The sequence below is a fragment of the Pituophis catenifer genome, unplaced genomic scaffold, assembly GCF_029215685.1.
Source record: "Pituophis catenifer annectens isolate HBS135680 unplaced genomic scaffold, rPitCat1.0.hap2 SCAF_4, whole genome shotgun sequence".
NCBI classification, from domain to species: domain Eukaryota; kingdom Metazoa; phylum Chordata; class Lepidosauria; order Squamata; family Colubridae; genus Pituophis; species Pituophis catenifer.
Window position 1 is genome coordinate 39,955,996 of NW_027256884.1, and position 13,561 is coordinate 39,969,556.

General features: G+C 40.1%; 1 protein-coding gene across 1 annotated transcript in view; it reads left to right on the forward strand.

Moving 5' to 3' along the window:
• The first annotated feature begins 589 nt into the window (after positions 1–589).
• Positions 590–13,561, forward strand: part of JADE3 (jade family PHD finger 3) — a 49,627-nt gene continuing 36,655 nt past the window's right edge. Inside the window, exon 1 of the mRNA XM_070943401.1 lies at positions 590–674. The gene's annotated coding sequence lies outside the window, so the exon portion shown is untranslated. The remainder of the gene's footprint in view (positions 675–13,561) is intronic.

Consider the following 13,561-nt stretch of genomic DNA (forward strand, 5'->3'; position numbering starts at 1 on the left):
AAAATTTCTCTGGTGGAAGAAAGCATTTTATTTTCAACTTACGCGGTGGGTAGAACGTGATAAAAAAAAAAACCCAAGAGTGTACTGAGGACAGTGGGCATATACCGATTTTCCCCAACAATTTGAGGTTGGAAAAAAATAGAATTTAAGAACAAAGATTACCCAAGCTTTGGAAAGCAACAGCAGGTAATGGGCCTCTGAAAGTTTTCTTTGCGCTGCTGGGGGATGCTAAGAAACCCGGGGGCGGCGGAGCGTTTTGCTATGCAGGTGCCAGGCAGCCCGACCGGACTCGACCGCGAGAGAAGAGCCGATCCGCCGCCACTGCCGGCAGGGTGGGAGAGAAGGGAAGGGGAAGAGGCGGAGCCTGAGAGGCGGTGGTGGTGGTGGCGGCAGCAGTAGTGTCAATAATACAATAGGGCTCTTGTACCGCCGCCTGGCCTGCCAAGAGGGAGACTACAAGGACAAGGGCCCGCTTCCCCCACAGCGCCAGAGGAAAGAGGGGGGAAGCAGGCGGCATGTTGCCGGGCCGTAGTCAGGACAGGCAGGCCCCGGGGCAGCGCCGCGACGACTGAAAAGAGGACACCGATGAGCGACGCCAGATAGCAGCAGCCCGAGCGAGACTCCAGGCCTGGCGGAGGAAAATCCGTGGTCGCCGCCTGCCTCAGAGCCACAAGGTGAGCTGCGGAAGACAGGGGGCCCCCGGCGGCGGCGAGGTTGCGGGTAGGGCCGAGGTTGTCGCGAGTGCGCCGGAAACACCGCCGGGCGCCCGAAGAGATGGAACGAAAGGCAGCTCCCAGCCCTGGTCGGCGCGATTGAAGGGCCGAGTCGGCTCCAGGCCGAACTCGGGGTGGCGCTTTACCCACATTTGCCGATCCCGCCGCTGCACCGAGTCGCGCCGCGCGCCCCCACCCACCCACGCACGGGCGGCGCTTGGCGCCAAGGCCTGGCCGCTGGAGTCACGCTGGCGGGGCGGGAAGGGGCCGAGCCTCCATGAGGTGAGCGGGGAAGGGGAGGAGCCGCCGTGCTAAGCGCCGCCTCAGGGACCGCTGCCCGTGTTTGGGAGGGGACACGTGGTCGGGCGGGTGGTCGTTGGCTGTTCCCGGCCCGGAGGGTGGGTGGGGGGGTGAGGGATAAGTTTTCTCCTCTCGCTTCATCGCCCCCTCCTCGGCTGGGGGCGGGGGCGGCTTTAGCGCAGCGACTCAGGCCTTCCATTTATGTGGGCTTCTGAATCGGTATGCCCAGAAGCGATGTAGAACCCCCTTCCCTTTAGTTTCCGATTTGTTTTTATTTTATTTATTTTTTTAAATTATTGCCATGTTTTATTTTCTGCCATCGGGTCTACCGTAACGCTGCGTTTGGCCGAGTTACACGTCTGCCGTGGTTTACTAAATTGTTGCCGTTCATCTAGGTTGCCAGATGAACGCGCGCAAGAAATGAGTTCCATCGATTCGTTCCGTTGTGGTTCTGCTGTAGCTCCTATGAATGACTTTGTAGCGCCCACTTCACGGTTGCATGTTGGGGATTTGTAACCGTGATTTTCAGCTTTTCTGAATCCGCTACGGCCCAGAGACAGTTTCCGTCCCGTTAGTAGCTGGAATCCAGAGAGTTGAAATCCGCTGTTATTCTATACAGTTGTTCAGCCGCTTCCAACTTTTTGGTGACTCGATGGATATACCGGTAATTTTATTACCATCAGTAACTCTTAATTTTATCACCATCAGTAACTCTTGCCTTGACGTAAAACAAGCCAGCATGTTTTGAGTTATACTATCCTTTGAGCTTCCCTTGGCCTTTTTTCAATTGAGGAGGAAGATTATGTGCCGTCAAGTTGTTCTCCTGTCCTCCAGTTGTTGTCGAGACTTAACAACCACATACATAGATTTTATCCATGGTGATCTATCCCTACCCCGGTTCTTCAGCTCTTCCAGCCTTGAACTCATTGCTGCTGTAACTGAATCGCTCCACCTTGCTGCTTGCTCTTCTTGTTTCTTTTCCTTCCATCTTTCCCACTTTAGACCTGCCTCTGAGACACATTTCACATGCGTCTGGCACTTTTGCAATAATTCCTATTTCTGTATTAAATGTCCAGTTGAGTTAAGCTTTATCTTTCATTCCTAGTTTTGCTAGCTAGTGAGAGACTGGATTTATTTCTAGTATTTTTGCTGGGACCTGTTGGCTTGTGGCAAATAGGATCTGATTGCTATGCCTTCTGTGTACAAGCAAAAGAAGACATTATTAGAGAGATAGTCTTATGAGATAAGAATTCTTGAATTGCTACTCCCAACCATGTATATATTCAAAGCCACAGTGTGCTATGATCAGAAAATAAATTACTGTGTTTTGGTAAGTGAATGTATCATATCTAAAATATAATTTAAGCAGATGCAGCTGGGGTTACCATATCTGGGCTGCAAATATTTGGTCAGCTACTAAGTTTTTTTTAGTGTGTATGTAGAAAGTCCATTTGTAAAAGATTATATCAGTTACCGCAGAACTAGAATAACTTTTACTTGGTGTTGTCTACTAGCTTAATGTAACTTACTGTATCATACAACAGTTGAAATATTTACCGAGTTGGTTCTGCTTATCCATGAGCCCAGTTCCATTTTTAGAAGTTGCTATCAGTAGATCTCCTTTAGCATAAAGCTCCTAAATGGAATAGAGTAAGATTGGATCTCTTAAATTTGAATTGCTTTGAAGCAAGATGGGCAACAAACAAAGCTAATAATAATGTAAGATTGCCACTAAAACCAATCTAATTGGGTCAAGAACTGGAATAGCTAAATTCCTTTTTTAATTTCAGTGAAGAAGGATATTTAGAATAAAAATATTACCTGTCTGATAAAACCATTCTTACTACTTAATTATAATTGTGGAAGGTTTGATTTTTATTTGATCTTTTAAGCCATCAGGAATGGTTTGCTCAGGTTTAATAAAGTATGAAGAATGAAGCTTTTATACATTAACTGAGATGCATGCTTAAAGATTAAAATTTACTAATGCTGTGTGAAAAGACAGCATATTAAATTTCTAAAGAAATAATGAAAACTCTAATTGGGGATTTGAAGTATTTTGTGACTAGAGATTTCCTAAAATATTACAGAATATTGAAGATATTCCTTTTGATATTAATTTTCAACACTGTAGAACAGTGATTCTCAACCTTTTTTTCACCAGACCCCCTTTAAATATCTTTTGTCACCACAGACCATGGCCTGGACCCCCAAGACTTAACTCAAGATTTAAATCATAAGATCTCTTCAAGCCTTCGCGGACCTCCTGTGATGACATTGCAGCATCCAGGAGTCTGCGGCCCACAGGTTGAGAATCACTGGTGCAGTTATTTTTTAAAAATACAATCAGAAGATTTAAAACTCACTGTCATATTGGAACTACCTATCATTATATACGAATTGTCTTATCTATATAACTTTATTGGAGATATTTATTGGAGATAAGGCAGTTGAAGAAGATTAGATTCAAGAAAACTGCATTTACTGTATATAAAGTGAAAATATTTTCCTTAGGGAGGAAATTTTGCTCTAAACCTGAGTATAAATTTTGCTTTTGTTCTATAAAAATAAGTTACATTAATTAAAGCAAATTAGTAGACTTAATTGAATAGAATATTCAGGAGTTTTGAATAAATAGTAACTCAGAAAAATGAAGTGATATTGAAAAATATTATTAGACTGTATGTAATTGATAGCTGAGATTGTAGAATGGAAAGTTGAAGGCCTTTCAGAAACCATCTTGTTTCCATGTCCTGATCCTGCCTTCTGCTTTGGGTAGTGGTTTGATAGTCCTCATTGCCCTCAGCTATCTTCCAGGGCATGGGTGTCAAACTCGATCACGTCACGTGATGTATCGTGATGTTTGCCTTTGCAGAGCCAGGGTGGGCGTGACGCATCCGGCCCATGGGCTGCCACTTTGACTCCTGTTCCAGGGGCATTGAGCCTCTGCATCCAGTGTACCTGAAAGACAGAATTTTCATATCCTGTGCTACCTTAGTAACTATTAAAAGTAGAAATAAATTAAAAAATGTAGCAATACATGCAGTTTTGGGCATACTGTGGTATACTTATATGATACTGCTGTTATGTGAGCTGCATTGGCTCCCAGTAGGTTTCTAGAAGCAATTCAAAATGCTGGATATTTCCTGTAAAGCCCTATGTATATCCATGGGATCATTTTATTTGTATGAACACCTCTGCCTAGTGGTTTCTCTCTGCTCCACCTGATCTGGCAAAGTGGGCATACTATAGTACCTCAGTACAACAATAGCACTTAGCCTTATATACTGCTGCACAGTGCTTTACAGCATTCTCTCAGCAGTTTACAATGTCAGCATATTGCCCCCAACAATCTGAATCCTCATTTTACTGACCTCGGAAGGATGGAAGGCTGAGTCAATCTCGAGCCCTGTCAGGATCGAACTTCAGACTGTGGGCAGAGCTGGCCTGCAATACTGCATTCTGACCACTGTGCTACCACGGTTCCTAGTCATCTAGCTCAGTGGTCCCCAACCCCCGGTCCGCGGACCGGTGCCGGGCCATGGAGTACCTGGCACCGGGCCACGCAGCGGCCGGGGGACATGAACGCTGCAGCGCAAAGGCTCCTGGGCCGTGCGCAAAAGCTCCTGGGCCGTGCGCAAAAGCTCCTGGGCCGTGCGCAAAGGCTCCAGGGAAGAGAGCCCCGCACAGGTACGCACGTGTGGCCCAAAGCCCCCACCCCTGCGCGCGCTCAGCGGGCCACGGTAAAATTATCAAAGGCTGATTGGTCCGCGGCGATAAAAAGGTTGGGGACCACTGATCTAGCTGATCCCTGGTAGCATGTATTTGTTATGGTGCCTGCTCTTTGGACATCCCCCCTTTCCCCAATACAGACAGCTACTAATCTATTAGCTTTTACAAAGTGGTAAAGACCTTGCTCTTTCTTTAGGCATTGGGAAGTTGAAGTTAGGCTGGGAAGTCTGTCTTGGGTGTGCGTATTCAGTGCTTTGTATATTGAGCTCAATACAGTATTAGATAGGATTTGTTTTAATATAAAACAAATATATTGCTTGTTTACCACCCAGAGTTTCTTGGATAGAAGGACAGACATATAAATTGGTCCTGGCCATTGAATTTAGAGGAATTGTTTCTAGAGCCATAAGCCTTTTCACAAAAGAAGAAAAACAATCCTTATTTTAAAAAAGGAAAAAATGTAAATATTAATTTAAGCTTTAAATATTAAAATGCAAATAAGTATTGGGTAAAGGTATTTCAGAGCTGCCTAGATCACAAAATACTGATTAAAAAGAAACATTCAAAAGTTAATGCGGTGTTCTAAGTAGTTCACAAGAAGGTACTGGTCTGCTAAAAATAAAAAAAAAAGTTCTCAGTATATTACAAATCATAAGGCAACTCCAAAGGAAAAATGTGATTAAAAAAAATTATGAATGCCCGTGAAGTGAGAATCAAAACAATTCCATAACTGATACAGAGAAATGACAAATAAAAAGCTGAGACAATGAGACTGAAGTACCACGGAGAAAACATTAATTAAAGCTCAGTATAATTTTTTGGAGATTAATGTTATCTATTTCTGTAAAATATAAATATTCTAAAACAGTGGCTCTGCTTTGTTCATTTGGACCTCACCACTACTTGGAAAGTTCTCGCTATTTATCAGAAACTACTGGGTGTCATGAAGTTTCATCTCTTCCCTGTCTTGGTCCACGCTTCAGTGGAGTTGCTCCCAAGTTTGCTCCTTATTTAAAAAAAAAACAAAAAACCCAAAACTCCTTGGCTTTAGCAGAAGTAAGAAGTGGAGTATATCTCTTTCTAATTCACCAGCATAATCTCTGCTTCAGAATACATATAGAACATCTGACATTAGGGCCCGAACTTCCTTGTAGGGGGTGTGAATTGATAGTCTGAATGAGGGACAAGACTGTACCCATAGTCATACTGTAGCACAAATCTTTTTTAAAAAAATAGTAATAATTTTTAAAAAGTTGATATTCTGAGTCAGTAAAAATATAGATTTCACGATGCAAAAACCATTTTATTTTATAGACAAAAATTGCTCTATGTTGACTACTTATTTCTTCAGCAAAGTTCTCTAATGGAAATAATGTTTCAGTTTTGTTGATAACAAATCTGCTTAATATTCACAGTAATGTTAACAATTTGAATCTTCATATTTCACAGAGCATCAAATTGATTTCTGTATCTCCTTTTTGAGACAAAATAATAATCAAAAATAAATAAAAATAGCTACCATTTGGAAAATTTCAGCCTGTTAAATCAAGAAAAACACTTTGGAGGTTAAAATCATATGATACCCCATCTCATTTGGTCAGTCATCCACTCAGAATTTCCAGTTGCTAGGAAACCAGGCAATCAATTATTTGGGTTCCCCTATAGAAAACCTCTTACATTCCTGGGAAACACTAAAGCTCCAAAAACTAATTTGGGAAATGCTGAACTAAAACATAGTTGAAATGTATGCCCTGAAAGTTGAAGTATTATACCCTGCAGAAAAAAGAAAAAAAATCTAGACTAGTTAAGGAGAAAATTCCTACCTTTTATAAGGCAGTATACTTTTATAGCAGGTTTTCCTTTTTAAAAAGAGATTTAGTGGTCTTATTTATGATGACAACAAACCTTTATGTAAAAAAGTGAAAAGCTTTTGGTGTGTCCTCTTCATTTTCCAAACATTGCTTTTCATTTCCCTTTTTAAAATCTATGAAGATCTTATTAAATATAGAAGTAGAATATAAATGAATTGATTAATTAAGAAATTGGAATAAATATTTGTGGGAGGTATAAATATTTTTAATAAATATATTGTTAGAGCACATAAAAAAGAATTAAAAGGGCAAGCTTGGAGATGGTTATACTTTTCAAAGAGATATGGAATAATGGTTATTGCATTTCTTTGTAAACTTTCAGAGAACAAAATGCCACTAAAGATAAACGAATGTAGTTAGCTGATTTTTACTTAGTTTTCACAAAGCATCTGGCAGAAAATAGATAAGACAATAAGAGAATAGTGGATGCATTTGAAGTATTTCCAAAATAGGCAGGGTTTTTTTTTTTACGTTCCTTTAAAAATTCTACTTTAAAGTTCATATTGTAAATAAACAATCTTAATTACATTTTCATAAAGCAAAAACTAGATGATTATTTTAAACATTCTATCTGAACTCTTTATATTTATCGCATAAATGCAATGCGTGCTCCCCCCTGCGCGTGTACCCCACGCTCTGTTTTGGGCCTGGAAAGCCGCCTGCACCAACCTGGAACACAAAATGGGGGCACGGGTGGTGCGTAAGGCCCCCCCGCCCCCTATTTTGAGCCTGGAAAGCCGCCTGCACCCCCTGCGCATGTGCCCTGCCCCCATGTTCATGCACACGTGCATTCCCTGCAGACCAGCTGGCTAGCAGAAGGCGCGTGTGCATGCTTGCTGGGCTGGGACAATGGCTGGCGTGCCCGCAGAGGGCTCTGCGTGCCATAAGTTCGCCATCACGGGTATAATGGGTGCAATGCACTTTTTAAGGTGTCTGTTTTCAAAATCTATATCCCAATTTTTCCCTTTTGTTGTAGGTCTAATATGCCTCTATATTTTAAAATTATTTTCTCAAGCCTTCATTGTGGGAATTCTCTATTTGCCTGCATAACACACTCAGAAATGTTTCTGAACTGAATAAAATTTTCTCATAAACTCTTCAAGCAAGCATGTCTGTGATTATATAATACTTTATATAATTATTGGTAGAAAAGGAATTAATGGAAACTGTTACTGACCTTGCAGACTGCAGTAAAAACAGACAAGGATCAGGAATAATCGTTTTGCTTCTTTAGCTATTCCCCACAGCTTTCCCACCAGCTAGATACAGCGTACCTATTCATTGAAAGGATGTCTGCTCAAAGGCAGCATAGGAGTAAAAAAAGAACAGTGTTAACTTGCTTTGGTCCGGAAGGATATGAACAGAGAAGTCCTTCTTTCTAGCATGTAACTGAATAGAAGGGGTAATGAAAAGCGAGTTCTTCCAAAGACATGTAAATATTGTCAAGTATTTAAACAACAGAGTTGAAACAATGTATGGCTATCTAAATAAAATGTAAATGTACTAATTTGATTTCTGTTAGCTGCAATTGTGTTCTGAATGCAAATGGTGTTGGGGATATTTTACAAATTTAAATCTATTGGGTAAATTCTTGGCGTTGGTCACTTCAGGTCTAAAATATAGCAAGGTGTCAGAGCAAAATGGAAATCTAGATTTGCACAAAACAACAGCAATAATAAAATCTGTTGTCTCATCCAAATCACAACTTATTAAGATAGAGTAATATATGTACTATCTCACATTTAATAATTATTTAATGAAACAGCTATGTAATAATTTAATAAAATATTTAAAATATAATACTATGTTTCAATTTTGTTCTTTAAAAGCATAATTGTGGGTGCTATGAAGTTTTTTATGAAAAGCAATTTCTTTAGAAATTGGAAACTTCAATGGGATAGTTAAATTATGCAGTAGTTTAAGCTTTTTTGTGAAATATATTGCTGTACTGTTTTGTGATTCTCATACTGTCTTGTACTTTACCAAACAATGTATTTTAAAAGTAAATGAATTTCTTTCATTTAAATGTTTTTGGCTATTATCTGTTTCTGTTTCTTTTATTTACTTTCTAAATGTGACTTAGAAATAAAATTGGCCCAATTTAATTGTGTAGAAATCTCTGCAATTTATTTCTGCAAAAAGCAACATAGAATTTCAGATCTTAAAATAAACCAATGTTATAACTATAATTTATTACATCCCTATTCGGATAAACCAGTGGTGAAATCCAATTTTTTTTACTACTAGTCCTGTGGGCATGGCTTGGGCATGGCTTGGCTTGGTGAGCATGGCAGGGGAAGGATACTGCAAAATCTCCATTCCCACCACACTCCAGGGGAAGGATATTGCAAAATCTCCATTCCCACCCCACTCTGGGGCCAGCCAGAGGTAGTATTTGCTGGTTCTCCGAACTACTCAAAATTCCCACTACCGGTTCTCCAGAACCTACTGGATTTCACCTCGGGATAAACTGAAAGTAGAATTTGTAAAAATATGCCACTTTATTTCTTTTAACAAGATGGATTTTGGAATTATATATCTTATATATCTTAAATGTTTTAATTGTCTTGTTGTTGATTTTTTGGTATGTATGTCTGTAGTTCTTTTTTTAGACATTTTGTTCTATAAAACTTACGACCTTTATTGAGCCTGAAGTTTATGTTGTTAAGAGAGAAATTTATTAAAGTGAGTTTTGCCTATTTTATGACTTTTCTTGCCACATTTCTCAAGTGAATCACTGAAGTTGTTAAGTTAGTAATATGGTTGTTAAGTGAATCTGGCTTTCCAATTGTCTTTGCTTGTCAGAAGGTTGTAAAAGGTGATCACGTGACCCCGGGACACTGCAATGGTTATAAATATGCATCAGTTGTCAAGCATCCAAATGTAAATCATGTGACCATGGGGATGCTGCAATGATCATGAGAGTGAAAAATGGTCATGTCACTTTAAACAAACTCTTATAAGTGAACGACAGCCTGTAGAAGAGAACTTGAAAAATGAAAGAGTTAATTTTTGTTTCATAAATCTATATATCTTATAACTAAGGAAGCTACTGGGCAAAATTATCTGGTGGCCTAGGGTTGGATATTTTCAGTAGTATGCTGATGACACTCAGTTATATCAAATTCTGCCCAAGTGATGCCATCAAGATTCTGTCTCAGTGTCTATTATAGACTGTAGAAATACACTTCCAATTCAATCCTAGCAAGACTGAAGATTATTGATAGTTGTGAACTGGTGCTGGAAATCTTTCAGGTTAGTACTGGATGGGATCATATTTTTTTCATAGCATAACTGGTATGCAATTTGGAAATCCTCTTAAACTCGCAAAGAGATAATAGTAGGATGGCTAGAATGGTTTTTATACAAATTTATTTTGTGCGCCAGTTATGCCCATACCTAGATCAGGAAACACTATTCATAGTTACTCATCACTTGGTTGCTTCTCTAGATCAGGAAGCACTCTTCATAGTTAATCATCGCTTGATTGCTTCTCATATGGATTGCTGCAGTGTGCTTCACATGGGGCTGCCCTTGAAGATCAGAAGCTATAACTGATCCAGAGCACATTAGTGTGAGTAGTTACAGAACCCCACGAATAACCCCACTAATGCACAAGCCATAGTAGTTACCAGTGATCTTGTGGGTGCAATTCAAAGTGCTGGTGATCACCCATAAAACCATATATGGCACAGGGCCAAGAAATGGCTACCTCAAGTTATCTGTCTACTCAACAAGATTGGACATGCTCCAAGACTCATCTATCAAACATTTTACATCACTCAGATAGCACGCCTTCTCAATTATTTTACTACAGTCTTTGCCCTATGGAACATCATGCCCCCCAAAATATGGATGGCACCAGTAGTGCTAGCCTTTAGAAAGATTTGGACCTGGTTCTTTTTGGCACACTGGGTCAAGAAGTTGCATCAACTGTTAATTTGTGGTATGTGACTTAGCCCTGTTGTTATATGGGACTTCATTTGATTTTTATGTGTTATGATTTTTTAATCTTTCTTCATGGTTAGGGAAGCGGGCAGCCTCATAATTTGAACATAGAAAAACTTGAGTTCTTGAATTTCTCCTTTCTTTGTGTATTGCAGTATTTTTTTTCTTTTTTTTTTGTAATCTTCAAGTTTAATTGCAGATGTAAGCTCTGGTTTACCAGAAATTTAAAAAAGTAGAGAATGATTTACAGTGGAAAAGGGAAGAAATTAGTGCTCCAAATTTGTTCAGATAGCACCAAATTACATACTGGCATTGGATACAAATCTGCTGTTGACTGAAATAATTCAATTGCATGATTAGAAATTTTTGAGTTTTAAAGCAACTTAACAGAACATTCTAAATTGTTGTTCTACAAGAACTCTTTTTGGTAGAAAAGTGATATGGAAAATGATCAAAAAGGAAACTCTGGGACTTTCTTTATGGCAATCATTGAAACTGTTCACTTCATGTTTTTATTGTGTTCTTTTGGAAGTGAAAGCAGTTGCTGAATTTTGTTGCAAAAATGGCACTTTTTTTCAATCACTGTTAGAACTACTGCTATTTTTATATTTAGTTTGTCTCTGATTCTGAAATACAAGAAGTTCTTTCCCGCTGGTATGTATTTTAAGGTGAAATTAAACCTCTTGAAATAAAGTGCCCATCTCACCTGTTTTGGCGACAGCTGTCGGAGGGTTTGGAGGGTCTCCAGGTGCTTGTGGTCTGTCCACACTTCAAAAGGCATCCCCCAAGAAGTGCTGCCATGTTACCAATGCCCAAAGAACCGCAAAGGCCTCCTTCTCCCAGATTGGCCAGTTATGCTCAGTATCCATTAAATTTGGTGACGTATATGCACATGGCTGCAGTCTCCCCTCTGCATTCCTTTGTAGGAGGACTGCAGCCACCACCACATCACTGGCGTCAACCTGCACCACAAAAGGCTTAGCCGGATCTGGGTGTTGGAGCACTGGTTCTTTCGCGAACAGTGCTTTTAGGCGCTCAAACACTTCCTGGCACTCGAGAGTCCACTGTTTCAGATAACCTGGATGAGGTTTCCTAAGGAGGTGTTTTGTCTTTAGGAGGTCAGTGAATGGTAGAGCCACTTGGGCAAACAATGGGATAAACTTGCGGTAGAAGTTGGAGAAACCCAGAAAGCTTTGAAACTGCTTTTGAGTTTTGGGTTCTTGCCAATCTATCACCGCTTTGAAAGTGGGGTCCATCTCCACCCCATCTGGTGAGATAAGGAAGCCTAGATAATACAGTTGAGTCCAGTGAAATTCACACTTGGATAGTTTCACATACAAGTGAGCGGCTAACAGTTTCTTTAAGACCTAGTGTACCAGAGGGATGTGCTTCTCCAAGGTCTTTATGTAGATAAGTATATCATTGAGATATACTAATACCTTGTTGTACAGGTGTTCATGCAGAACCTCATTGATAAACTGCATGAACACCACAGAGCGCCTTGTAAGCCAAAGGGCATTACTCTGAACTGTTAGCTACCAAGGGGGCAATTAAAGGTGGTTTTCCATCGTCCCCTGCTTTTATGCGTACCCTGTAATATGCCTCTCTGAGATCCAATTTGGTAAACACCTGTCCCTCTGCCAATCAGGTCAACATATCTTTCATTAACGGAAGGGGGTACAGGTGTTCCATGCATACTGCATTAATTCCCTTGAAATCTACACATAATAGCAAGCCTCCATCTTCTCTCTGAATAGGACAAGTGCGGCCAGCTGGGATCTTGTGGGCTGAATAAACTCCCGTTTCAGATTCTTTTCGATGTACGCCCTCCTTCAGCTCTGGTGGGGTCATGGAATACATCTTGGGTTTTGGTAATACAGCCCGGGGAGGATCTCTATCTCTATCAGTGGGGCAGTGGGGAGGCAAGGAGTCACATTCTTTATCACTGAATACCTCCTTCAGATCTGCATATAGCCCGGGATAGCCCAATTCTGTGTTCTCCTGTGATTGGGCTATGGCCTCCAGTGCACCCTGGTCTGCGGTCGGGGCTCAAGGCTGTTCTTCATGCCTTGGTGGAATAGGCCCCAGACCTATCCTAGGGTGTCTACAACCCCACCACCACCACCAAATGGGCGGGCCCCACTTGTCCAGCGAGGCTAGGCCCAAGACTTTTTTTTTTAAGACAAAAGGTTTTTTTATTTTTTATATTCAAACAACCAAACACTACACAATTATCATACATCATTTTATCCCCACCCAACCCCCCCTCCCCAATTCCCCCCCGACTTCCCAGAGCAAAAACAGGATATAGCATTTGACAAACATAAGCTAAAATATGCTAACTATTACAGAATTCAAAACTCTCTCACACTTGTTAACTCCCCTTTTAAAAATTACACTTCAACCTTCCTTTTATCACATTTCACATTTGTAAAAAAAAAAAAAAACCATAATCTTATTTTAAACATTTTAAAATCTCTTAGTACATTAGCAGAACATTCTCCAAAATATAAGTTTCAAAACTTTCAAAAAGTTATCCATTAAATTTTAAGTTATCCACCTTTAAACTTCAATACTTTAAAACTACCATAAAATTCAGAAGTTATCCAACTTTAATTAAATCTTTTAACATCATGAGACAATCTCCAAAATATAACCAGTCATTCTTTCTTTCTATATTTTTTCCAGTCCTCCTTCAATCATACTTTCTTCTTCAGCTTTGCTCCTCCCTCTGCTTTTATTTTCAAAAATTTTTGGGTTTGAGATTGTAGTTGATGTGTCTTTGGCATGCGTTCTCTTCTTGGGGTTGTTTCCTTTAATTTGAAGCCCCCATTTCGACTCTTCCTGCATTTGTAGACCATCAGTTCGTTCCTTATATATTGATTCTGTCTATAGAGCCAAAACTTGTCAAAATATTTATCAACCTTCAGTAAAGAGTCTTCTTGCTGTTTCTCAATTAATTGAATGGAAGCCTCTTCCAGAACCTCTGTTCGATAT